The following is a 25,615-nucleotide window of genomic DNA, read 5'->3' as shown; positions in this document are numbered from 1 at the left end:
ATGACCCAAAACCCTTTGGGACGGTGTACCCTTCATACAAACAACTAATGGGATGAGCGGTGGAAATTGGTTCTAAAAGCATGACATGTTTGTAGAATCATCGTCCGTCGTTACATGGGTGTATGACCCCGCACATATTGCCAATAAGTGGATGATAAATAAAATGAGATGGATGATAAATAAAATGCGAAACGAAAATTACACAAGTTTAAGTATGACGACATATAGCAGTGCAAATCCTTCATTCAAACAACTACATACACTGAATAATCTTCAGCAACCAGATTGAGAGTAGGAGGCATTTCAAGTAGAAAGAGGCACGTGAATGACGACAGCATTAAGAGAGATTAATCAATAGTCGTAAGTGGAAGTAACCTGTCTTAGCTTATGTGTGGTTAATTAGTCGGCCGCAGGAAAATATAAATTTATGTGTCCCTACCATGCATCAAGCAGATTCCGACTTAAAATGGGATTATGGAAAAGAACTGAGTACAGAGGAATCTCAAAAAAGTCAACTGTCTGATATATGGACAGAAATTCAGAAAGAGCATACATCCAAAACAACGCCCCGATGAACACTGTGGAAAAGTGGTATCACGTTTGAAAAAGATTCTTGATATTCGCTAGTAGAACAGAGATACACTTATTATGGAGATTTATCACCTACCTGTTAGCTGAAGCAAGATTTGTGAAATGGACATAGTGTTCATGCAACTCATGTAAATCGCTGTCCATAGCAATCCCCAAAAATTGCCTGAGAAATCTCTCCCAATGCATTAACTAACCCACATTTGGAACGGGCATGTTCTGGGCACAGTCCTGCATAGCTATTGCAAGTTGGTGAAAGAGGAATGGAAATCTAAATTTCAAAAGAACACCTACATTATGTCAGAAAAAAAATTACATTGGCCATTCCTGGAAGAAAGTGTAAGTAGTTAGGTTCGCGGTCGGAGATTGTAATGATGAGAGGGGTAAGGAGCGGTAGTACGTGAAGGTGATAGGGAGGGATCACTCGGTTCGTACTTGTATTTATCTAATATTATCTAATATCGGTAACTTCGACGTGAGTTAGAAGAAGACGTGACGAAAACGAACACAAACACGAACACTCACACACGTACACTCACACTCTTCATTACATACACCCCTGAGCTAATTATATTTGTGTTGTATTATTGGTATATATTTATTTTCCTTTATTGCTTATTATTTGGTACATGTTACATTCACTTTGTTGTTTATTAACTTATATATGTTTCGTCACCTTTGGTTTCCTTTATTACTCATTAGCTTGTATATGTTATGTTCACTTTACATACTTACTTGAATCCAAGCGGGATCACTGTGTCCTAGATAAGTTGCACGCGCTATGACCGCTTCAGGTAGTGGATATTTAGTTTAAATGATTGTAAGTTTTATTTTATACTCGTTTCACTACCTTATGCTACAGGAAAGGGCACAACATACCTCTAGTCAACCAACTTCTACCCGTGCTTGTAACATATATCGGGGGCCTGACCGGGATAGTATCTTATGAACTGGTATGTCATTTGTATATTAACGTAACTTCTAGTTAATTAATCACTGTTTCTGACTTGGTAAGGTTTGTTTTCAGGTATACATACCCACTGACATGCATACATAACCACATTATTCACACTCGTCTTCGTCACTTCTTCGTTTATCTCACGAGTATCTGCTGTTGGGTGCATGGTGACCTTGCCTTTAAATATTTAACGATAGGCCTGGTGACTAGGTATAGGGATAACTGCGTATTCACATTGGTAGTTGTGTCGGTTTCAGATAGGGATTATCCCATAGTTCCACTTTCTCATATACTGCTCTGAGACTCATTCTTACTCATTTGGAGCCATTGAAGCTCCAAATAGATTCTTAATTTTCTCGCGAGTAACTAGACCAGTCTAAACTCAAAAGAGTACTTTAGGCGAGCTCCTGTTTGTTGTGAGGTACATCATTCGCTGACCTATGGCCAGTTACATCTGTGAAAGAAAGGCTCATCAGGGATCGCGCCCCTCTCTATAAACGGATCTTATCTCGTGTTCAAGGGTGCAAATCTCGTCTTTGCGGTTATTAATCCTCTCGAATCTTATGTCAAGTGAAACTTCGGAAATAACTTCTGGTAGAGTTTTGACATCAAATCTTTGCACTTTTCTACTCAAGTGAGTACGTCAAAATGACGAAATTCCTAGACCATAGAAAATTTGTAGGAAATCCTCCTGTAGAAGAACTTAAAGCCTCCAAAGTAAACAATGATCAAATAAAAATATACTGCTAGTGGTTTCGAGATCCCATTGCAACATGACATTCGAAAAGATGACCTCATGACACTCATTTTAACTCATCTTGGAGAAGAACCTAGCCCAAGTAAAGGACTCGAGATTTAGAGTCAGACTAAAGATCCTAATATTCTTTTAGAGAGAGAGAGAAAGTTAAAATGAAAGCCTTGCAAATGCAGATAGAATATGAGGAGGAGAGGGAGAAACAAAGAGAACATGAAGAGAAACAAGCAGAGAAAGGAAGAGCTCACCAGTTACTCCTGTTGCAAAAACAACCTCCAAACAAGGCTAAGATCACTAAATATTTGTCCCTTACCACAATTCTCAGATCAAGATCCCGAAAGTTTCTTCAGGGAGTTCGAATCCTCTCCTGAACACTTTGAATTGCCTCAGGAGGATTGGATCTAGAAAATGATACTGATTGTGCCTCAGTTAAGAAAGGTATTCTAGAGGCATATTTCATTACAACAGAGGGTTACAGACAAAAAATTTAGGAATCTTAAACTTGATCGCCTTAGAGGAATTTCAACGCAAGGTGCCTCATTCAGTAGTAATGCACATCACCAACAGAGACGAGACAGACTTACTTAAACCTGCTGAAATCGCAGACGTATTTTCATCGTCCAGGTCCCGTGGGAGAGAGGAAGGCTGAATCAATTGTAAAGTCCGGTGCGGGTGCTGTAAACAATGGCAAGTCGGTAGTTAGTAGTAACAAGTTCTCTCCAGTGTGTTCATTTTACAAAAAAGGCTTTCCACCTCATAAGAGATTGTCCTAATCCCAATTGCAAAGTAGCAAAAGGTGCTTTTACCAAACCATTGGCCTCATTTAATACCACGAAAACAGATCCCTCTAATAAGTTATTTACCCCATTTATGTCAAAAGGATCAGTCTCCTTTGGTGATAACTTAAAATACTCAGTAAATATCATAAAGGACACTGCAGGAGGCCAGTCACTTGTACTAAAATAAGCAGTTCTTGGGAAAAAAAAAATACACTGATGAAAAGGTGTATTTGAAGGATTTTTTTTTTTTTTTATCCATTTCCACTCCCATTACCCAGAGTACACCTTGACAGTTCTATAGTGAAGAGAGAAGTGATTGTTGGGGTGGGTAGTGATCAATTTTTGCCCATAGTTTTTACTGGCTAATGACTTAGGCGGTGGTGCAGTCTTTCCACCCTTTGTCATTAAAGACTCACCACTCCCATAGAATCATACAGGGGAACTTGAGCGGAAACAACCTAATTTGTTTCCGGATTGTGCCGTGACCCAAGCACAAGCTGCCCAGAACAATCCCGTTACTTTTTTTTGTTTTTATGTAAGAAGGACACTGGCCAAGGGCAACAAAAATCTAATAAAAAAAAGCCCACTGAAATGCCAGTCTCATAAAAGGGTCAAAGCAGTGGTCAAAAATTGATGAATAAGTGTCTTGAAACCTCCCTCTTGAAGGAATTCAAGTCATAGGAAGGTGGAAATACAGAAGCAGGCAGGGAGTTCCAGAGTTTACCAGAGAAAGGGATGAATGATTGAGAATACTGGTTAACTCTTGCGTTAGAGAGGTGGACAGAATAGGGGTGAGAGAAAGAAGAAAGTCTTGTGCAGCGAGGCCGTGGGAGGAGGGGAGGCATGCAGTTAGCAACATCAGAAGAGCAGTTAGCATGAAAATAGCGGTAGAAGACAGCTAGATATGCAACATTGCGTCGGTGAGAGAGAGGCTAAAGACAGTCAGTTAGAGAAGAGGAGTTGATGAGGCGAAAAGCTTTTGATTCCACCCTCTCTAGAAGAACAGTATGAGTGGAACCCCCCAGATATGTGAAGCATACTCCATACATGGACGGATAAAGCCCTTGTATAGAGTTAGCAGCTGGAGGGGGTGAGAAAAACTGGTGGAGACGTCTCAGAATGCCTAACTTCATATAAGGGGTTTTAGCTAGAGATGAGATGTGAAGTTTCCATTTCAGATTATAAGTAAAGGACAGACCGAGGATGTTCAGTGTAGAAGAGGGGGGCAGTTGAGTGTCATTGAAGAAGAGGGGATAATTGTCTGGAAGGTTGTGTCGAGTTGATAGATGGAGGAATTGAGTTTTTGAGGCATTGAACAACACCAAGTTTGCTCTGCCCCAATCAGAAATTTTAGAAAGATCAGAAGTCAAGCGTTTTCTGGCTTCCCTACGTTATATGTTTACCTCCTGAAGGGTTGGACGTCTATGAAAAGATGTGGAAAAGTGCAGGGTGGTATCATCAGCGTAGAAGTGGATAGGACAAGAAGTTTGGTTTAGAAGATCATTAATGAATAATAAGAAGAGAGTGGGTAACAGGACAGAACCCTGGGGAACACCCCTGTTAATAGATTTAGGAAAAGAACAGTGACCGTCTACCACAGCAGCAATAGAACGGTCAGAAAGGAAACTTGAGATGAAGTTACAGAGAGAAGAACAGAAACCGTAGAAGGGTAGTTTGGAAATGAAAGCCGTGTGCCAGACTCTATCAAAAGCTTTTGATATGTCCAAGGCAACAGCAAAAGTTTCACCAAAATCTCTAAAAGAGGATGACCAAGACTCAGTAAGGAAAGCCAGAAGATCACCAGTAGAGCGGCCTTGACGGAACCCATACTGGCGATCAGATAGAAGGTTGTGAAGTGATAGATGTTTAAGAATCTTCCTGTTGAGGATAGATTCAAAAACTTTAGATAGGCAGGAAATTAAAGCAATAGGACGGTAGTTTGAGGGATTAGAACGGTCATCCTTTTTAGGAACAGGTTGAATGTAGGCAAACTTCCAGCAAGAAGGAATGGCAGATGTTGACAGACAGAGCTGAAAGAGTTTGACTAGGCAAGGTGCAAGCACGGAGGCACAGTTTCTGAGAACAATAGGAGGGACCCCATCAGATCCATAAGCCTTCCGAGGGTTTAGGCCAGCGAGGGCATGGAAAACCTGATTGCGAAGAATTTTAATATGTGGCATGAAGTAGTCAGAAAGTGGAGGAGAGGGAGGAACAAGCCCAGAATCGCTCAAGGTAGAGCTTTTAGCAAAGGTTTGAGCGAAGAGTTCAGCTTTAGAAATATATGTGATAGCAGTGGTGCCATCTGGTTGAAATAGAGGAGGGAAAGAAGAAGAAGCAAAGTTATTGGAGATGTTTTTGGCTTGATGCCAGAAATCACGAGGGGAGTTAGATCTTGAAAGGTTTTGACATTTTCTGTTAATGAAGGAGTTTTTGGCTAGTTGGAGAGCAGACTTGGCATGATTCCGGGCAGAAATATAAAGTGCATGAGATTCTGGTGATGGAAGGCTTAAGTACCTTTCGTGGGCCACCTCTTTATTATGTATAGCACGAGAATAAGCTGTGTTAAACCAAGGTTTAGAAGGTTTAGGACGAGAAAAAGAGTGAGGAATGTACGCCTCCATGCCAGACACTATCACTGCTCAGTCTTTGCCCAAACCTCTGAATCGTCCAGCTCAAGTGAACTTCACTACTAAAGTTCTCTCAATGACCTAATAAGAGGATGAATCATTAACCAAATTTCACTCCCAAGCCTAAGGAACAGATAATTCACTATCCATCATTTTTCTACCAGGGCGACATCCTTATGAAATTGTATAAACCACCTGAACTTAATGACGATCCATCATGGGCAGGGGTCCATCAAATAGTCTTGCCAGGAGTCTTGAGAACAGCCGTAATAGAGATCGCTCATGAAAACGTTTCTGGACACTTAGGTATCACGAAAACCTGTGATAAAATGTTGAGTCATTTTTACTGGCCAGCTCTACGGAAGGACATAGCTTCATTTGTCAATTCATGTCATACGTGTCAAGTTGCAGCAAACCTAACCAGATCATCTCTCCTTACCCCGACAACCTTTACAAGTTCCTTCAGAATAATTTCAAAAGATAATTATTGATGTTGTAGGGCCCTTAACAAAAAACCAAGAAAGTTAACCAATACATCCTCACTGTACTTGACCCAACTACCAGGTGTCCTGAGGCTATTAAGAACTTCATTGTTAAAACTATTGTGTCTAAACTCACCCACATGTTTACCACCTATGGTATTCCCCAGGAAATACAGAGCGACCTGGGAACAAACTTCACGAGTTATCTATTTCCGGGCTGTCTTAATTGAACTTGGTATTACGCAGACTCTAACGACCGCTTACCTTCCGGAGTCTCGGAGTGTGCTAGATAGGTGTCATCAAACCCTAAAATCAATGTTACGTAAGTTTTGTTACGAACAGGACCAGGAATGGGACGAGGCACTGCCCTTCATGTTGTTCGCTATTAGAGAAACACCCGAGACCCTTGGTGTCTCTCCTTTTGAATTATTACTTGGTAGGGAAGTGAGGGGACCCCTACAACTTGTTAAGGATAAGCTACTTGACTCCACTGTCCATAGGCTTGTCACGGTCACCCACTATTTGGATAACTTAAAATATACTCTTCATAAAGTCCGCCCATTTGCCCACTCTGATCTCCAGCAAACACAACGTGGGATGAAAGCTAATTCTAATAGAGCCACTCAAGTAAGAACCAAGTCGTCGCCTTTATAAATATTCCTGGTCACTCCCCCACACCTTACAGTTAAAATATCATGGTTCATATGACATCTTCAAGACAGTAAATGATACAAATTATATAATCAATACTCCTGATTGTCGAAAGTCCTCACAATTAATTCATGTTAACTTGCTCAAATTAAAGAAGCACCGAACGCCTACAACGGACTCTCCAACTGCAGTGTTACCTGTTCCTTGTGCGTCAAATATAATCGCAGAAACTAAGCAAGTAGACTCAGACACAATCCCAGATATAAAAGATACCTCCAGTAATGCATATATACTTGAACATCTACATGACAACTTCAGTCACCTACCTTCCTCACAAGCACAAAACATAATTTCAGTTGTGGAACAACATCAAGTTGTTTTCAAACAGTGTTCCTTGATGATTCATGACGCGCAACTTTTACCAGGCACTTCTTCTATCCACCAAGTTCCTTACCGTCTGTATCCTCAGAAACGAAAGATGGTGAGGAAAGAGGTTGACTGCCTACTCACGCACGGGTTGGCTTCACCTAGTCGCTCACCTTGGGCTTCACCGTGCATACTCGTTCCCAAAGAAGATGGTCAACTACGCTTCTGCACGGACTACAGATGAGTGAAAATTGTCAGTGCCAGATGCCTATCTTTTTTCACGAATAGATGATCTTGATGAGGTGGGACAATCCAAATTTGTAACTAAGAGCTTCGGAAATTTCAGCTTGCATTGCCGCATTTGGCCTTTTTCACTATTTGGTGGCTCCATTTGGGATGAGAAATTGCCCAGCCACCTCCCAGAGGGCTAAGAATCACCTCGTCCAAGACATAGTCGGGGTGTCAGTGTACATAAACGATCTTCTTATCTTCTCAAATAATTGGGAGCAACATACCCACCAATTTGCTGTAACGTTCCACAGAGTCCAATAGGCACGGCTGACGGTAAAATTATTCAAAACTACATTCAGCGGGGCAACAGTCACCTAATTCGGGCACCAGGTGGGGCATAGCTGTGCCTTTCCCAAAGCCGCCAACGTGTCCGCCGTACTGGAGTACTAGGTGCCACTCTCCAAAAGGGAGATACGACGATTCCTCGGGTTGGCGAGTTTCTTCCGCCGGTTCTGCCCGAACTTCGCAGAAGCAGCCGCCCTTCTAACAGGACTAATCAGTGGAACTGCCAAATTTAAGTGGACACCAGACTGTCAACGGGCATTTGATCAACACAAGACTTTCTGGACTTCTCTCGACCATTTTCTCTGCAAACCGACGCCAGCGACATCGCCTCAGGGGCAGTCCTCCTAGTGGAGAAGAATGTAATCTATCATCCGGTGGCCTATCACTCAGCCAAATTCAGCAACCACCAGAGGAATTACAGCACCATCGAGAAGAAAATGCTCTCATTTGTCTCAGCAATTCAAAAGCTTAAATGCTACCTGCACACCAGCGTCAAGCCCCTGCAGGTATTCACTGACTGCAATCCTCTGACATTCCTACAGCGAAACAAGTTTACCAACCAGCGTCTTCTCCGGTGCTCACTTCTTCTTCAGCCCTATGATGTGACCATCCGACACATAAAAGGCTCTGAAAATATCATCGCAGACACCCTCTCGCGAATTCACCTCTGATTCTGACGCGGGCCTCTCCATTTTTCATTCCTCCACCGTCACCAAGGTTCTTGTTACCGGGTGTCGACGTCCTCAGGTGGGGAGGTATTACAGCCCTCGTACCAGCCTCACCAACCACTAATCTCTCCGAATAACCATCGGCTTCGAATACCGTCTCGACTACACCGTGCCGGTACCATAAAGACGAAGCTTTAGAAACACGTCTCGACTCGCGTCTCGATCGAGGTAACCGAGCTGACCTCTGACTTCCATCTCCACACCATGTCAGTCTCACTTGCTTCTCGCAGTTGGAGCCATCTTCCATCCTGCTGCTTGGATTCGGTAACGTGACGAACACGAACACTCACACGTGTACACTCACATTCTTCATTACATATACACCTGAACTATTTATATTTGTTGTATGTTGTATGTATTATATTTGTGTTGTATATTTGTTGTTCTTTATTGCTTATTATTTGATACAGGTTACATTCACCTTGTTGCTTATTAACTTGGATATGTTTTGTCACCTTTCGTTTCCTTTATTATTCACTAGCTTCTATATATGTTACGTTAACTATACATACTTGAACCCAAGTATGTGCACGCGCTATGCCAATCAGGTAGTGCATATTTAGTTTAATAATGATTGTAAGTTTTATTTTATACTCGTTTCACTATCTTGTGCTAAAAGAAAGGGTAAAACACACCTTTAGTCAACTAGCTTTGACCTGTGCTTGTAACAACACCCACAGTTGCGAAAGAATCGACAGCCACGTATGCTAAAAGAAAGGGTAAAACACACCTAGTCAACCAGCTTCGACCTGTGCTTAAAATAACACCCACAGTTGCGAAAGAATCGACATCCACGTCTAAGAAACATATAGTTAACATAAAATAACACGTATATGGTCGAGGTATTATTCCTCGTTGGACATCCGCCCTCCGTGACGAATCCTCCCACTACCCAACAGCGTGTTATAGCCTCATGCCAAGTAGTGTAGTTTACTGCCCCCTAGACGGTAGGCTTTGTCAGGACCTGAGGAAGGAGTAAAAGTTCACTACACAGCTAATTACTCAAGTCTTCTGCAGCTGAAATGCCTCTGCCAGCAGTAGCATTTAAGACACAAAAAGTTCACTAACAAGAGACACAAGAAACTACTACAAACGAGCGCCCACGAGCCCACTGGAAGATCATTCGCCACTTCCTGTGCACGATACTCGACCCACGCACACACGAAGCCATGAAACCGAGGAATCGCTTCCCTGGGTGTAGTGTGTTATACATAACTAACCCTTTTGGCAGACAACTATGGAGACTCCTGTTCTATGTAAGTAGGCCGGGGCGTATGGCCGGTAATGACTCACTTATCCCATTAAAGCAACTGACACAATTAATTCTTATCCCGCCCTAGTCTCCAACAAATGTTAGAGCACGTATCAGAACGTCTCCCCATTCATGTGCTGGGTAGTGACTGACTGTCTGCTGCTATGGGGAAGGGGTACAAGCGGGGGAGGTGTGACACATACATACAGACAACCATCTGGTTGAAATAGAGGGAAAGAAGAAGAAGCAAAGTTATTTGGTTTTTGGCTAGTTGGAGAACAGACTTGGCATGGTTCCGGGCAGTAATATAAAGTGCATGAGATTCTGGTGATGGATGGCGTAAGTACCTTTTGTGGGCCACTTCTCTATCATGTATAGCACGAGAACAAGCTGTGTTAAACCAAGGTTTAGACAGTTTAGGACGAAAAAAAGAGTGAGGAATGTACGCCTCCATGCCAGACACTATCACCTCTGTTATCCGCTCAGCACACAAAGACGGGTCTCTGACACGGAAGCAGTAGTCATTCCAAGGAAAATCAGCAAAATACCTCCTCAGGTCCCTCCAACTAGCAGAGGCAAAACGCCAGAGGCACCTTCACTTAGGGAGATCCTGAGGAGGGATTGGAGCGACAGGACAAGATACGAGTATAGAGATGAGATTGTGATCAGAGGAGCCCAACGGAGAAGAAAGGGTGACAGCATAAGCAAAAGGATTAGAGATCAGGAAAAGGTCAAGAATGTTGGGCGTATCTCCAAGGCGGTCAGGAATACGAGTAGGGTGTTGCACCAATTGCTCTAGGACGTGGAGGATAGCAATGTTGTAGGCTAGTTCACCAGGATGGTCAGTGAAGGGAGAGGAAAGCCAAAGCTGGTGGTGAACATTGAAGTCTCCAAAAATGGAGATCTCTGCAAAAGGGAAGAGTGTCAGAATGCGCTCCACTTTGGAAATTAAGTAGTCAAAGAATTTCTTATAGTCAGAGGAGTTAGGTGAGAGGTATACAGCACAGATAAATTTAGTTTGAGAGTGACTCTGTAGTCGTAGCCAGATGGTGGAAAACTCGGAAGATTCAAGAGCGTGGGCACGAGAGCAGGTTAAGTCATTGCGCACATAAACGCAGCATCCAGCTTTGGATCGAAAATGAGGATAGAGAAAGTAGGAGGGAACAGAGAAGGGGCTACTGTCAGTTGCCTCAGACACCTGAGTTTCAGTGAGGAAAAGAAGATGAGGTTTAGAAGAGGAGAGGTGGTGTTCTACAGATTGAAAATTAGATCTTAGACCGCGAATGTTGCAGAAGCTAATGAAGAAAAAGTTGAGGGGGGTGTCAAGAGACTTAGGGTCATCGACAGAAAGGCAGTCCGACCTGGGGACATTTATGGTCCCCTCCCCAGATGGGGACTCCGAGGCTGGTGTAGGAGTCGCCATTATGATTTTAAAATTTTTTGAGTGAAGGTTGTGTGTGTTATTAGGTGCTTGTAGTTTTGTGTGGAGGAAGAGAGTTGTCTTTAGAGGGCAGGCTGTGACTGCCCCCTTGTGTTGTGAGACACAAAGGGAAACGTTCAGTGAGTGCATTAGACCTCACTGGGAGTAATTATCGTTTCGGCAGGTGTCTACTTAATTTTTTTTTTTTTTTTTTTTTTTTTTTTTGTCTAGTTTTCCCTAGTCAGTTAGGGCTGAGACGGTGCCTCCTGATGAAGGACTTTTGGATTTGGCATTTGGGAACCGTTACCCCGAGTGGATGCCCTTCCTACCCTCGGACCGTAGCCAGGATTCGAACCCATGCGCCTGATGACCACTTGGCCCCCAAAGCGCGCGCGGTGCCACTGTACCACGGCGGCTCCCCAGGTGTTTTAAGCAGGTGTCTACTTAATATTAGTCATTATTGTTTTTAAATTATTTTAAATATTAATGTTTTTTTTCACAGATAAATTTGAGTATCGTTAACAACAATTTGAAGAGTGACAACATGTTCTTCCAATAAATAAGAAAGTTCAATTGTATAAATACAAAATAATAATGATTCCAAAACACTACCACCCTGAGGAATACCACTTTTAAGTGCCCAGATAAGGAGTGTCCTACCTGTGCACAGTAATTCCTGTTCTCAAAATAACTTCCAAGATAATACAGGTCTCTGTTCGCCACTCCTTTAGTCATTCAACAATAAGTCGTCCACAATTGTACCGAAAGCCACACTCACGCCCAATAGTATTAACAGTCATACTTTTCCTCATCCATCCATCCCTAGAGATCACTAATGACATTGCACAATGCTGTTTGAGTAGAGTACAATTTTTTTATTGGCAGACTGCTCATCAGGTAAAACATCAATAATTGATAAATATTCCATTAAGTGGTCAAGAATTACATTCTCAATAACTTTTGATAGAAATCATAAATTTGACACTGGTCTTTAAGTACTTAGACTCTGGGGGTGCAGCTTACTCTTTACGGTGTGTTTAACAACTGCCCTATTTCGCTTTGAGGAAATATACATCTATTTATACTTAAGTTTACAATAAATAAAATGAGTTGCACAAGCACTGGGAGAACTTCCTCATTGTTTATTTCAGACATAGACAATGGGTTTCTTAAATAGTATGTTATTTTTTTTTTATTCCTTTCATTAAAGTACTTAGCTTGTTTATGCGTATTTTCTTAAAGTAGGATGAATCTCTGCATGGAATATCGGGTAAATAAGCGCAGTGAAGCATGGGTGTTTTGTCCTAAGTTACATAACTTCATCACAGTAGTGTCATTATAGTTATCAGGAAGTTTCTCTCAGCTGCTCTTACTTCCCGTCAATGTGTTCTAGATAGAGTACAATCCCCTCATATGCAAGTCAGCTTCAGCTACCTTTTACTTATAATAAATACATTTCCATCTTCTAATTAACCTATTAACATTGTTCTTAGCATTAACCTAACCTATGTGTGACTCCTTTCCAGATATCACCGTCTCTTCTTGTATTTTCTTAGCATTATTGCATTACCAATCTCAGTATGAAATCAAGGTGCTTTATCTTTCAGCATCACTTGCTTTGTCAGCACAGGACACATATTGTCATATTCAGTGGAAGTACATGTTTCTACAGGACACCCATACAATTCAGTCACTCATCTTCACAGCATTTTCAACACCATGTGTGCAATTTTCATGTATCCCTGAATGAATGTTATCAATTCCATGTACCAACACTTTACCATTAAAGATTCATTTAATTCTGAAGGTGAGAGTGTTTCTCTTCTTGACATCTTTTCTAACATCAATGATGCATGGTATTGTCACGATCCACGTTATCTTTCCAAGAAACTGGACAGTACACTGATCGCAGAAAGTTTTAAAGGTCTGGATTTTTTAAATCCTCGAATTCCTACTCGACCTACCCGAAACCGTCAGCTACTAAACCCTTTCACAAAACCCTTACCTTGGCACAGCACGCCAGGAAGCACCTCAATGCTAGATTGGTGTTGGAGTACAAAACACAATTATTCTATATAATAACAGAATATATTAATGATAATGTTCACTTGTAAATAAATTGAGGTAATACACATTAAAGGATATTAGGGAACAGATTTCTACCTTAGACCAACACAGAATAATTCCCACACTCAATCACAATACATGCCTCTTTATTCAGGTTTATATATCGCCTCCCTTATTGCTTAAAGGTTATACACACAAATATATGACATTGCCGTCTCTTCACAAAGCATTAAAACTCTTTTACTCCTTCAGAGGCTACTGGATTATTTTCTCCAGCTGGAGGAATTTCCCCAGACGCTGTTACCGCATCCTCAAACAACAATTCCCGTATTTCGCCTCCTCAAACTTCACAAGACATCACCACCACCGCCACAGTTCACCTATAACACCACCACCACCGCCACAGTTCACCTATAACACCACAACCTGAACCACAATATGGCTGCCTCTCACGCTGAGCTCTCGGTTCCACAAAAGACTCACCAACCTGATCCTGGATATCAGGGTTATGCCACCACATCGCCAATACCTCCACACACCCGCTCAATCAACACGTCATCACCCAAATTTACTCCTTGAGAACGCCGCCCTTCTATGCGTCCTGAATTTTGGTGACTCAAATACGAGAGGCAGACACATATCACCCCTCCCCTCAATACATTTCACCTCAAATACACCTTTTCCCTTATATAAATACATATAAAGAACTTAAATTATGAAGAGAATAATGTTACATGATATAAAATGAGTAAATAAGCTTTATACTAACTTATAACTAAGAATAAAGATATGCAGAGGAGAAAAAAACAGAACACGGAGGAAACTAAGAAAACCTGTTCCTTTTCAGGCTAAATTTGGCAAATAACATGACATTATAAATTTCTGATAAGGTAAGATGTAGAAATCAGGTTCCAGCTCTAAGTCATTTATTTGATCCTCAACACTCAGAAAAAAAATAAATAAATAAATAATAAATGAATAAATAAATAGATAAATAAATTAGCATGTGACAGGATCGTGATATTACATGTCACTTTGATTGAAAAACCATAATCGTCAAACTCTACCACATTGAGAACTATCATTAACCCAAAATATTAAATCAACACATTTTAAAAATTTTTCATGTATGTGGTAAAAACTTTCTAAATGTTTTGAACTCGTCCATAAATAATTGCGAGTTTGCTGTTGGGGGTCTGTAGACCACAATAAAGGTCATCCACTGTGTTCAGTTTACCATAAAAGTTACGGCCATATGCTCAAAAGTGCTACAATTTGAAAATATAAATAAATAAATAAAAGCTCCTTTGTCATTACTGACAAAAAAAAAAGTAAATAAAAATCCAACTCCTCCTCCTTTCTTGTTAACTCTAGCAATGATTAAGTCATCTTATGTATTTTTTGTTTTTCGAATCTTGTTCATTTAACCAGATTTTTTGTTAAAGTACGTCATCCAAGGAGGAGCCAGCAGATACCTGCCGAAACGATAATTACTCCTAGTGAGGTATAAAGCACTGGATCAAGGGGGTGCTGTGAACTTATCATTAAATCCAGCTGTGACCTCACTGAACGTTTCCCTTTGTGTTTCACAACTGAAGAGGACAGTCACAGCCTGGCCTATAAAGACAGTTATCTTCCTTCACACAAAACTACATGCATTTAATTAAACACACACCCTTCACTAAAAATTCAAAATTATCATGGCGACTCCTTCACCAGCCTCGGAGTCCCAAGGTCGGATTGCTCTTCTTGTATCGACCCAGAGTGTCTTGACACCCCCCCTCAACATTTTCTTCATTAACTTCTCCAATATTCGCGGTCTGAAGCCGCGATCCCCATCTGGGTTGCGGCCCATAAATATCCCGACATCGGAATGCTTTTCTGGTATCGACCAGATTTTTTTTTCTTTTTTACTTATTTGTTTATTTATCTATTCATTTATTATTTATTTATTTATTTATTTATTTATTTTTATGTATAAGGGACAACGGCCAGGTGCAACAAAAATTCAATAAAATAAAAAAAAGCCCACTGAGATGCCGATCCCCGAATAGAGTCCGAAACATTAGACAAAAATTGAAGGATAAATGTCTTGAAACCTCCCTCTTGAAGGAGTCCAAGTCATAGGAAGGTGGAAATACAGAAGCAAGCAGGGAGTTCCAGAGTTTACCAGAGAAAAGAAATGAATGATTGATTGATCCTGGTGAACTAGCCTTCGACTTTGCTATCCTCCTTGACGTAGAGCAACTGGTGCAACACCAAACTCGTATCCCTGACCATCTTATACAAACGCCCAACATTCTTGACTTTTTCCTAACGTTTAATCGTTCTGCTAATGCTGTTACCCTATCTTTTCCGTTAGGGTCTTCCGATCACAATTTCATGTCTATCGCTCCAATCCCTCCTCAGGATCTCCCAAAGCAGAGATGCCTCTGGCGTTTTGCCTCTGCTAGTTGGGGGGACCTGATGAGGTATTATGCTGATTTTCCTTGGAATGACAGCTGCTTCCGTGTCGGAGAACCATCTCTGTGTGCTGAGCGCATAACCGAAGTGATAGTGTCTGACATAGAGGCGTACATTCCCAAGTCTTTCTCTCGACCTACACCTTCCAAACCTTATTTTAACAAAGCCTGTTCTCGTTCTATACATGATAGAGAGGTGGCCCACAATGAGTTCTTGAGCCTTCCACCACCTGAATCTCAGGCTCTTTACATTTCCGTCCAGAATCATGCCAAGTGTCTTCTCCAACTAGCCAAAAACTCATTCATTAACAGAAAGTGTTAAAATTTTTCAAGATCTAACTCCCCTCCTAACTTATGGCACCTAGCCAAAAATATCTCCAATAACTTGACTTCTTCATCTTTCCCTCCTTTATTTCAACCTGATGGCACCACTGCCATCTGATCTATTTCTAAAGCTGAAGTCTTCGCTCAAACCTTTGATAAAAACTACCTTGGGTGATTTAGGGTTTGCTCCTCCCTCTCCATCACCCTCTAATTCTAATGTTGGTGTGTGGGAATAGTGTACTGTCTGTATCATCGTGTGTATATTAGAGTTGGTAGTTTCTGTTCAGAAGTTACCATTGCAGAGGAAAAACCAGTAGTGACTGTAGTTATTATTTCGTTCATTTACCAGTTTGTTGTAATATGTCTTCGTTGTTTTGTCTTATTGTTTCCCATATCTTTAGTGATTTGTAATATACTGAGATGTTCGCTGTTGTGATGTTATATTTTAATATGTAGTTGTTCTGTGTTTGTCGCTCAATCATTATCATTAGAGTCAATGAAGCGTAGTCTCTTATTTAGCTTCATAACTGCATTTATTGGTGGGTATTCTAGGACCGGTATTAATAGTGTTTTTTATAAGTGTAGCTTTGATTTTTGGTGTCAAGTTTTAAATCTAAAGAGTTTATTTAATACTGCTGCACCGTTGTGTTTTCTATCTGTTATTTGAGGTGTAGTTCCCAGTCTAAGTATCTTTAAGCCGGATAATTTTATATTGTTGTTTGGTGCTATAATTTTGTTATTTATATTAAGGTTAGTGATTTGTGTTGTGCTAGGGGGATTATCTTAAAATTTTCTTAGCTAATTTTAATCTTCCAGAGTTTTTCGTAATTGTTAATTCTAGTTATTTCTCTTTCAGCTTTGTTCCTCACCATGTACTTGGACTTGCTTTTGGCGGTTATGACGTGTCACATCATCAGCGTACATGATATCGAGACACAGAGGACCGGCAACAGGTAAGACATTAGTGTACACTGTGTATAAGGTATGTGACAGTACACTGCCCCGTGATATACCGCTCTGTATATGTAGATGGTCACTGTATTGATTACCAATACGGATTTTTGCTAATCTGTTGTCTAGAAAGGTACGTAGTATAGTTTATAATGTTTTTTTTTTTTTTTTTATTTCGTTCCGTTGTGCCACACCTTGTCAAAAGCTTTTGCTGTCTGTTGCTAAGTGCATTGGCAATCGTTTCATAAGTAATTGCTATGGCAGTATTGGTGCCTCTCTGTGGTAGGAATCCATATTCCCTGTCTGAGTACGTTATTTTCAGTGAGGAAAGCATTTAATCTTCCTAGTATTATTTTTTGCAAGGATTTTTCCTGGGATTTCAAAGAGTGATATATTGCCCTGTAATGAATACGGTTACTAGGTGACTTGTTTTTTTATAATAGACTTCTTGGATGCTTTGGGTAAATATCCGGCTGCAATTGATGCATTGTAGTTGTTTCTTAACATATTAATTGCGTTTTCTGGGCGATTCTGCGTTACTATTTTTTTTTTTTTTGAGATTCCTGTTTTTTTTTTTTATTCTCAGCTTGTCTGATGCATTTTTTTTAATATCATCTGCTCTTATAAGTCTAATATAGTGATCATTGTTATTTAGTAAGTGTAGGGAGTAGGAGAAGGCAGTAAGTATCTGCCGAAACGATAATTACTCCCAGTGAGGTCTAAAGCACTGGATTGCTGGGTTGTTACTGGGATTACTGGGTTGCTGTGAACTTGTCATTAAACCCAGCTGTGACCTCACAGGACGTTTCCCTTTGCGTCTTATAGGACAAGAGGGCAGTCACAGCCTCCCCTCTAAAGACAACTCTCTTCCTTCACATAAAACTACAAGCACTTAATTACACACATACACACACACACACACACACACACACACTTCACTCAAAATTCAAAATTATCACGGCGACTCCTACACCAGCCTCGGACTCCCCATCTGGGGAGGGGACCACAAATATCCCCAGATCGGACTGCTCTTCTGGTATCGACCCTAAGTGTCTTGACAACCCCCTCAAATTTTTCTTCATTAACTTCTGCAATATTCGTGGTCTTAGATTTCATTTTTAGTCTGTAGAACGCCACCTCTCCAACTACTAAACCTTATCTTCTTTTCCCCACTGAAACAAACGTGTCTGAGGCAAATGACAGTAGCCACTTTTCTGCTCCCTCCTACTTTCTCTATTCTCAGTTTCAATCCAAAGATGGATATTGCGTTTATGTACGCAACAACTCTTCTCTCGTGACCCGGCTCTTCAATCTTCTGAGTTTTCCACCATCTGGATATGATTAGTCACTCTCATACAAAATTTATTTGTGTTGTATACCTCTCACTAACTCCTCTGACTATAAGAAATTCTTAAACTACTTAACTTCCAAAGTGGAACACATTCTGACTTTCTTCCCTTTTTCGAAGATCTCCATTCTTGGAGACTTTATTGTTCACCACCAGCTTTGGCTTTCCCCTCCCTTTACTTACCGTCCTGGTGAATTAGCCTTCAACTTTCCTATCCTTCACGACCTACAGGAACTGGTACAACACCCTACTCGTATTCCTGACCGTTTTGGAGATACGCCCAGCATTCTTTGCCTTTTCCTAACTTCTAATCTTTCTGTTTATGCTGTTACCTCTCTTCCCCGTTGGGCTCCTCCGATTGCAATCTCATATCTGTATCTTTTCCTATCGCTCCGATTCCTCCTCAGGATCCCTCTAAGCAGAGGTGCCTCTGGCATTTTACCTCTGCAAACTGTGGGGACCTGAGGAGGTATTTTGCTGATTTTCCTTGGAAAGACTACTGCTTCCGTCAGGGACCAGTCTCTGTGTGTCAAACAGGAGGAGGCAGTAGACACCTGCCGAAACGATAATTACTCCCAGTGAGGTCTAAAGCACTGTTCAGGGGGTGCTGTGAACTTATCATTAAACCCAGCTGTGACCTCACTGAACGTTTCCCTTTGTGTCTCACAACACAAGGGGGTAGTCACAGCCTGCCCTCTAAAGACAACTCTCTTCCTCCACACAAAACTACAAGCACCTAATAACACACACACCCTTCACTCCAAAAATTTTAAAATCATGGCGACTCCTACACCAGCCTCGGAGTCCCCATCTGGGGAGGGGACCATAAATGTCCCCAGGTCGGACTGCCTTTCCGTCGACGACCCTAAGTGTCTTGACACCCCCCTCAACTTTTTCTTCATTAACTTCTGCAACATTCGCGGTCTAAGATCTAATTTTCAATCTGTAGAACACCACCTCTCCTCTTCTAAACCTCATCTTCTTTTCCTCACTGAAACTCAGGTGTCTGAGGCAACTGACAGTAGCCCCTTTTCTGTTCCCTCCTACTTTCTCTATCCTCATTTTCGATCCAAAGCTGGATGCTGCGTTTATGTGCGCAATGACTTAACCTGCTCTCGTGCCCACGCTCTTGAATCTTCCGAGTTTTCCACCATCTGGCTACGACTACAGAGTCATTCTCATACTAAATTTATCTGTGCTGTATACCTCTCTCCTAACTCCTCTGACTATAAGAAATTCTTTGACTACTTAACTTCCAAAGTGGAGCACATTCTGACCCTCTTCCCTTTTGCAGAGATCTCCATTCTTGGAGACTTCAATGTTCACCACCAGCTTTGGCTTTCCTCTCCCTTCACTGACCATCCTGGTGAACTAGCCTACAACTTTGCTATCCTCCATGACCTAGAGCAATTGGTGCAACACCCTACTCGTATTCCTGACCGTCTTGGAGATACGCCCAACATTCTTGACCTTTTCCTGACCTCTAATCCTTCTGCTTATGCTGTCACCCTTTCTTCTCCGTTGGGCTCCTCCGATCACAATCTCATATCTTTATCTTGTCCTATCACTCCAATCCCTCCTCAGGATCCCCCTAAGCGAAGGTGCCTCTGGCGTTTTGCCTCTGCTAGTTGGGGGGACCTGAGGCGGTATTTTTCTGATTTTCCTTGGAATGACTACTGCTTCCGTGTCAGAGACCCGTCTTTGTGTGCTGAGCGCATAACAGAGGTGATAGTGTCTGGCATGGAGGCGTACATTCCTCATTCTTTTTCTCGTCCTAAACCTTCTAAACCTTGGTTTAACACAGCTTGTTCTCGTGCTATACATGATAGAGAGGTGGCCCACAAAAGGTACTTAAGCCTTCCTTCACCAGAATCTCATGCACTTTATATTTCTGCCCGGAACCATGCCAAGTCTGTTCTCCAACTAGCCAAAAACTCCTTCATTAACAGAAAATGTCAAAACCTCTCAAGATCTAACTCCCCTCGTGATTTCTGGCATCTAGCCAAAAATATCTCCAATAACTTTGCTTCTTCTTCTTTCCCTCCTCTACTTCAACCAGATGGCACCACTGCTATCACATATATTTCTAAAGCTGAACTCTTTGCTCAAACCTTTGCTAAAAACTCTACCTTGGACGATTCTGGGCTTGTTCCTCCCTCTCCTCCACCCTCTGACTACTTCATGCCTCGTATTAAAATTCTTCGTAATGATGTTTTCCATGCCCTCGCTGGCCTAAACCCTCAGAAGGCTTATGGACCTGATGGGGTCCCTCCTATTGTTCTCCGAAACTGTGCCTCCGTGCTTGCACCTTGCCTAGCCAAACTCTTTCAGCTCTGTCTGTCAACATCTACCTTTCCTTCTTGCTGGAAGTTTGCCTACATTCAACCTGTTCCTAAAAAGGGTGACCGCTCTAATCCCTCAAACTACCGTCCTATTGCTTTAATTTCCTGCTTATCTAAAGTTTTTGAATCTATCCTCAACAGGAAGATTCTTAAACATCTATCACTTCACAACCTTCTATCTGATCGCCAGTATGGGTTCCGTCAAGGCCGCTCTACTGGTGATCTTCTGGCTTTCCTTACTGAGTCTTGGTCATCCTCTTTTAGAGACTTTGGTGAAACTTTTGCTGTTGCCTTGGACATATCAAAAGCCTTTGATAGAGTCTGGCACAAAGCTTTGATTTCAAAACTACCCTCCTACGGTTTCTATCCTTCTCTCTGTAACTTCATCTCAAGTTTCCTTTCTGACCGTTCTATTGCTGCTGTGGTAGACGGTCACTGTTCTTCTCCTAAATCTATTAACAGTGGTGTTCCTCAGGGTTCTGTCCTGTAACCCACTCTCTTCTTATTATTCATTAATGATCTTCTAAACCAAACTTCTTGTCCTATCCACTCCTATGCTGATGATACCACCCTGCACTTTTCCACGTCTTTTCATAGACGTCCAACCCTTCAGGAGGTAAACATATCACGCAGGGAAGCCACAGAACGCCTGACTTCTGATCTTTCTAAAATTTCTGATTGGGGCAGAGCAAACTTGGTATTGTTCAATGCCTCAAAAACTCAATTCCTCCATCTATCAACTCGACACAATCTTCCAGACAACTATCCCCTCTTCTTCAATGACACTCAACTATCCCCCTCTTCTACACTGAACATCCTTGGTCTGTCCTTTACTTATAATCTGAACTGGAAACTTCACATCTCATCTCTAGCTAAAACAGCTTCTATGAAGTTAGGTGTTCTGAGACGTCTCCGCCAGTTTTTCTCACCCCCCCAGCTGCTAACTCTGTACAAGGGCCTTATCCGTCCATGTATGGAGTATGCTTCACATGTCTGGGGGGGTTCCACTCATACTGCTGTTCTAGACAGGGTGGAATCAAAAGCTTTTCGTCTCATCAACTCCTCTCCTCTAACTGACTGTCTTCAGCCTCTCTCTCACCGCCGCAATGTTGCATCTCTAGCTGTCTTCTACCGCTATTTTCATGCTAACTGCTCTTCTGATCTTGCTAACTGCATGCCTCCCCTCCTTCCGCGGCCTCGCTGCACAAGACTTTCATCTTTATCTCACTCCTATTCTGTCCACCTCTCTAACGCAAGAGTTAACCAGTATTCTCAATCATTCATCCCTTTCTCTGGTAAACTCTGGAATTCCTTGCCTGCTTCTGTATTTCCACCTTCCTATGACTTGAATTCCTTCAAGAGGGAGGTTTCAAGACACTTATCCACCAATTTTTGACCACTGTTTTGACCCTTTTAGGGACTGGCATTTCAGTGGGCATTTTTTTTTTTATTAGATTTTTGTTGCCCTTGGCCAGTATCCTTCCTACATAAAAAAAAAAAAAAAAAAAAAAAAAAAAAACGCATAACGGAGGTGATAGTGTTTGGTGTGGAGGCGTACTTGAGCTAAACCTTCCAAATAGAGAGATGGGCCACAAAAGGTAGTTGAGCCTTCGATCACCAGGATCTCATACACTTTATATTTCTGCCCAGAACCATGCCAAGTCTGTTCTCCAACTAGCCAAAAAACTCCTTCATTAATAGAAAGTGTCAAAATTTTTCAAGATGTAACTCCCCTCGTGACTTCTGGCATCTAGCCAAAAACATCTCCAATACTTTTGCTTCTTCTTTTCCTCCTTTATTTTAACCAGATGGCACCACAGCTATCACATCTATCTATAAAGCTGAACTATTCGCTCAAACCTTTGCTAAACACTCTACCTTAGACAATTCAGGGCTTGTTCTTCTCTCTCCTCCACCCTCTGACTACTTCATGTTACCTATTAAAATTCTTCGCAATGTAATGTCTCTTGTTAGTGAACTTGTGTCTTAAATGCTATTGCTAGCTGAGCCATTTCAGCCGCATAGGACTTGAGTAATTTGCTGTGTAGTGAACTTTACTCCCTCATCAGGTCCTGACAAGGCCTGCTGTCCAGGGGGCAGTAAACGACACTGCTCGGCTTGAGGCTACAACACGCCGTTGGTTAGTGGGAGGATTCGTCACGGAGGTATTCAGCGAGTATTATACCTCGACCATACATGTGCTCTTGTATATTAACTGTTTTTTCCTATACGTGGTTGTCGATTCTTTCGCAGCTGTGTTTGTTAAATGTCGTTTTGAGTATTTTTCTTCTTTGTGGGTCGGTAAAACTGTCTGGCGACCTCAACTTAGTGTAACCTGGAGTTAAGACTGTTGTGAAAAAGGGTGCAGGATTTACAAGGGACCCTATACACTAGTCGTTGAGCCCTGCACTGAGTCCACGCAGGAGGTGGTTCAGAGAAGCTAGTCCAGGTGCGGCAGCTTTGTGAAGGGACAAGGATTTGTGGTCGTAACAGAAACTGGCGACGTCGCCAAGATCGCTAGAAGCTTCGACACCAAGTGGAAGTGACAGTTCGTTATTTGTTTCATTGTCTTGTGTGTGCCCACAGTTAGTGTAAGTTATAGAAGGCAAGGCTAGTAGCCGGGGTGACTCGCTATCTGAGGCTCCTACCTCCGCTGGGGGCCGAAGTGTAGATTTAACCCAGTTCGGAGTGAGGACACCTAGTCCCATGCATAGCGTCTACGGACGTGTTAGCCCATCCCGCAGCGTTGGTGGTTTCTCCCAGACCGAAACTATGTCTGAGGAGATGAGATTCAAGTTGGAAATGAGAAGAATAGAGATGGAGAAGGCTGGAAAGAAGAAGGGGAAGGAATTGAGAAGGCGCTAAAGCCAAGGAAAGGAGGTTGAAGAATGAGGAGGCTATAGAAGTCAGGAGGCTTGACGCTGAGGAGAAAGCCCAATTAATTGAGCAGGAGAAGGAGATGAGGCTATTGAGGCCGAGGAAAAGGCAAAGTCGTTTGAAGCCGAGAAGGAGGCGAAGATGTGTGAGAGGGAGGAGGCTGAAAAGAACAGAATGTTTGAGTTGGAAAAGGCTCAAATAGAAGTAAATTCATCTCATGGCTTGAGGAAAGGAGTTAAAGAGGATACAGTAGAAAGCCAGATGGCGAAGAGTTTGAAACTGATACCAGAGTTTGACGAAAAGAAGGTGACGGTATGGTTTAGGAGATTTGAGAAGAAAGTCCCAGAATTTGATTAGCCTCAGGTGAGGTGGGTTGGCCTGACGGAGTAAAGCCTTGGAGGTGTATGATAGGATGTCATTAGAGGATTTGGAGGATTATGAGGAGTTTAAGGCTGACATCTCGAGAGCTTATGAGCTGCGGCTGGAGGTATATAGGCTGCAGTTCTGCAGAGGGAAGAAGAGGCCCATTGACTCATCTCTTGAGTGTGCTCGCTATCTGGAAGAAACATTTGAAAAGTGGATTACTTATGAGCAGGCCACCTCTTACCCTGAATTAAAGGAACTCATGGTAATGGAGCAGTTTATTAATGTGGCCGAGAAGGAGTTAGTACCGCTGCTCCGAGAGAAAAGGTCCAAAAGCCATTAGGAGGCAACAACGTGGATAGATGACCACGTGTTGGCGCACCTTCCTGTGCCAAGAGGGTTTCTGGTAGGGCTGATGTGTCTGGTGTCGCGGCCTGCGCCAATTTGTCTGAAAGTCCACGCTATAATAGTGGCTCCAGTAATATCCTGGGGCAAGTTAGCCCTGTTGGTAATAAGTCTCCACCCAGCCCACGACGGAGACAGATTGGGATCATACAACACAGCGCCCCCAGGTACAGTAGGCAGCCCATGTATCATTATTGCAAGAACACTGGGCATTTTAAGTACAGTTGCCCTAAGTTAGTGTCTGCCACTGCTTCCAAAACACCCCAGAAGCCGGTGGCCTTGGTTATGTCCCAAGGTCGGGACCAAGAAGGTGATGAGATCCGGGCTGTGTTTGGTCGCGAGGGTGTTGTCTATTTTTATGTAAGGGCACTATTGAGATTGATGGGGTTACGTATCCTGTCACTGTTTTGAGTTACACAGCGACACAGCACTCGTTGTGCCAGAATGTGACTGGAAAGCGAGTTGCTTCCGGTCAGCCTGTGTGGTGCCGTGGAATTAGCGCCACGTAGAGCTTCGCAACGGCGGAGATTAGGCTGCTATGCCTGCTAGTGACAATGGAGGCGCAGGTGGCACTAACGGAGGATCTTTCAGTATCAAGGGTCGATTTCCCTCTAGGGAATGACCTGGCAGGAAAAATAGTCTGGGTGCAGCTCCCGTTCCCGGTCGACGACCCGGATGTGAAGGCTGATGGGAATGCTGACTCAGTTGTTACTCTGCTTAAGGCGAGGCGAGCACCCCGGCGTCGGGTGCCCGCGAGATCTGTGACTTCTGAGGTCGACTGTAATGAGGCAGGGCCACAACAAAAGGAGCGCAGTGTTTGTACTGATGTCATAATGGAGGTAAAGTGCCCAGAGGCCAGTCCCGCTGCTGGCAAGGGTTTTCTTGAGTCAGAGTCGGATTCGTCTTTGAGTCAGTGTGCTGGGGCTGACTGCAGAAGCGCAGAGCTACCATAGAAAGCATATAACTTTGTGTAGAGTGTTGCCAAGAGTGAGGCTGGAGTGATGGGTTTGGATTGTGTGTTTGATGGATTGCCTCACCCTGTGGAGCCTCTCGGAGGTGGCACTCGGGCGGAGTTGTCGCCTAGTGTTGAGGCTGTGGGCGCTGGCACTCAGTCTGGGCCCCAGATATGGTCTGACCATTTTGAATTGAGCGCTTAGGCATTGTCCTTTCTGGGGATTCCCCGACCTGCGGCGCTGTCAAACCTTGTACAGGGCAATTATCAGATTAAAAGCCTATATGTCGCTAATAACCTCGCTCCCCATACACCTCTCTCTCTCTCTCTCTCTCTCTCTCTC

General features: G+C 42.6%; 1 long non-coding RNA gene across 1 annotated transcript in view; it reads left to right on the top strand.

Annotated features, from left to right (window-relative positions):
* The first annotated feature begins 7,916 nt into the window (after window positions 1-7,916).
* The window catches only part of LOC135107819 (uncharacterized), a 52,913-nt gene continuing 35,214 nt past the window's right edge, over window positions 7,917-25,615 (top strand). The window contains exons 1-2 of the long non-coding RNA XR_010272009.1: window positions 7,917-8,773; window positions 16,891-16,987. This is a non-coding gene — a long non-coding RNA (uncharacterized LOC135107819). The remainder of the gene's footprint in view (window positions 8,774-16,890; window positions 16,988-25,615) is intronic.

Source organism: Scylla paramamosain, chromosome 16 (genome assembly GCF_035594125.1).
Source record: "Scylla paramamosain isolate STU-SP2022 chromosome 16, ASM3559412v1, whole genome shotgun sequence".
Lineage (NCBI taxonomy): Eukaryota > Metazoa > Arthropoda > Malacostraca > Decapoda > Portunidae > Scylla > Scylla paramamosain.
This window is presented reverse-complemented; position numbering and strand designations above follow the sequence as displayed.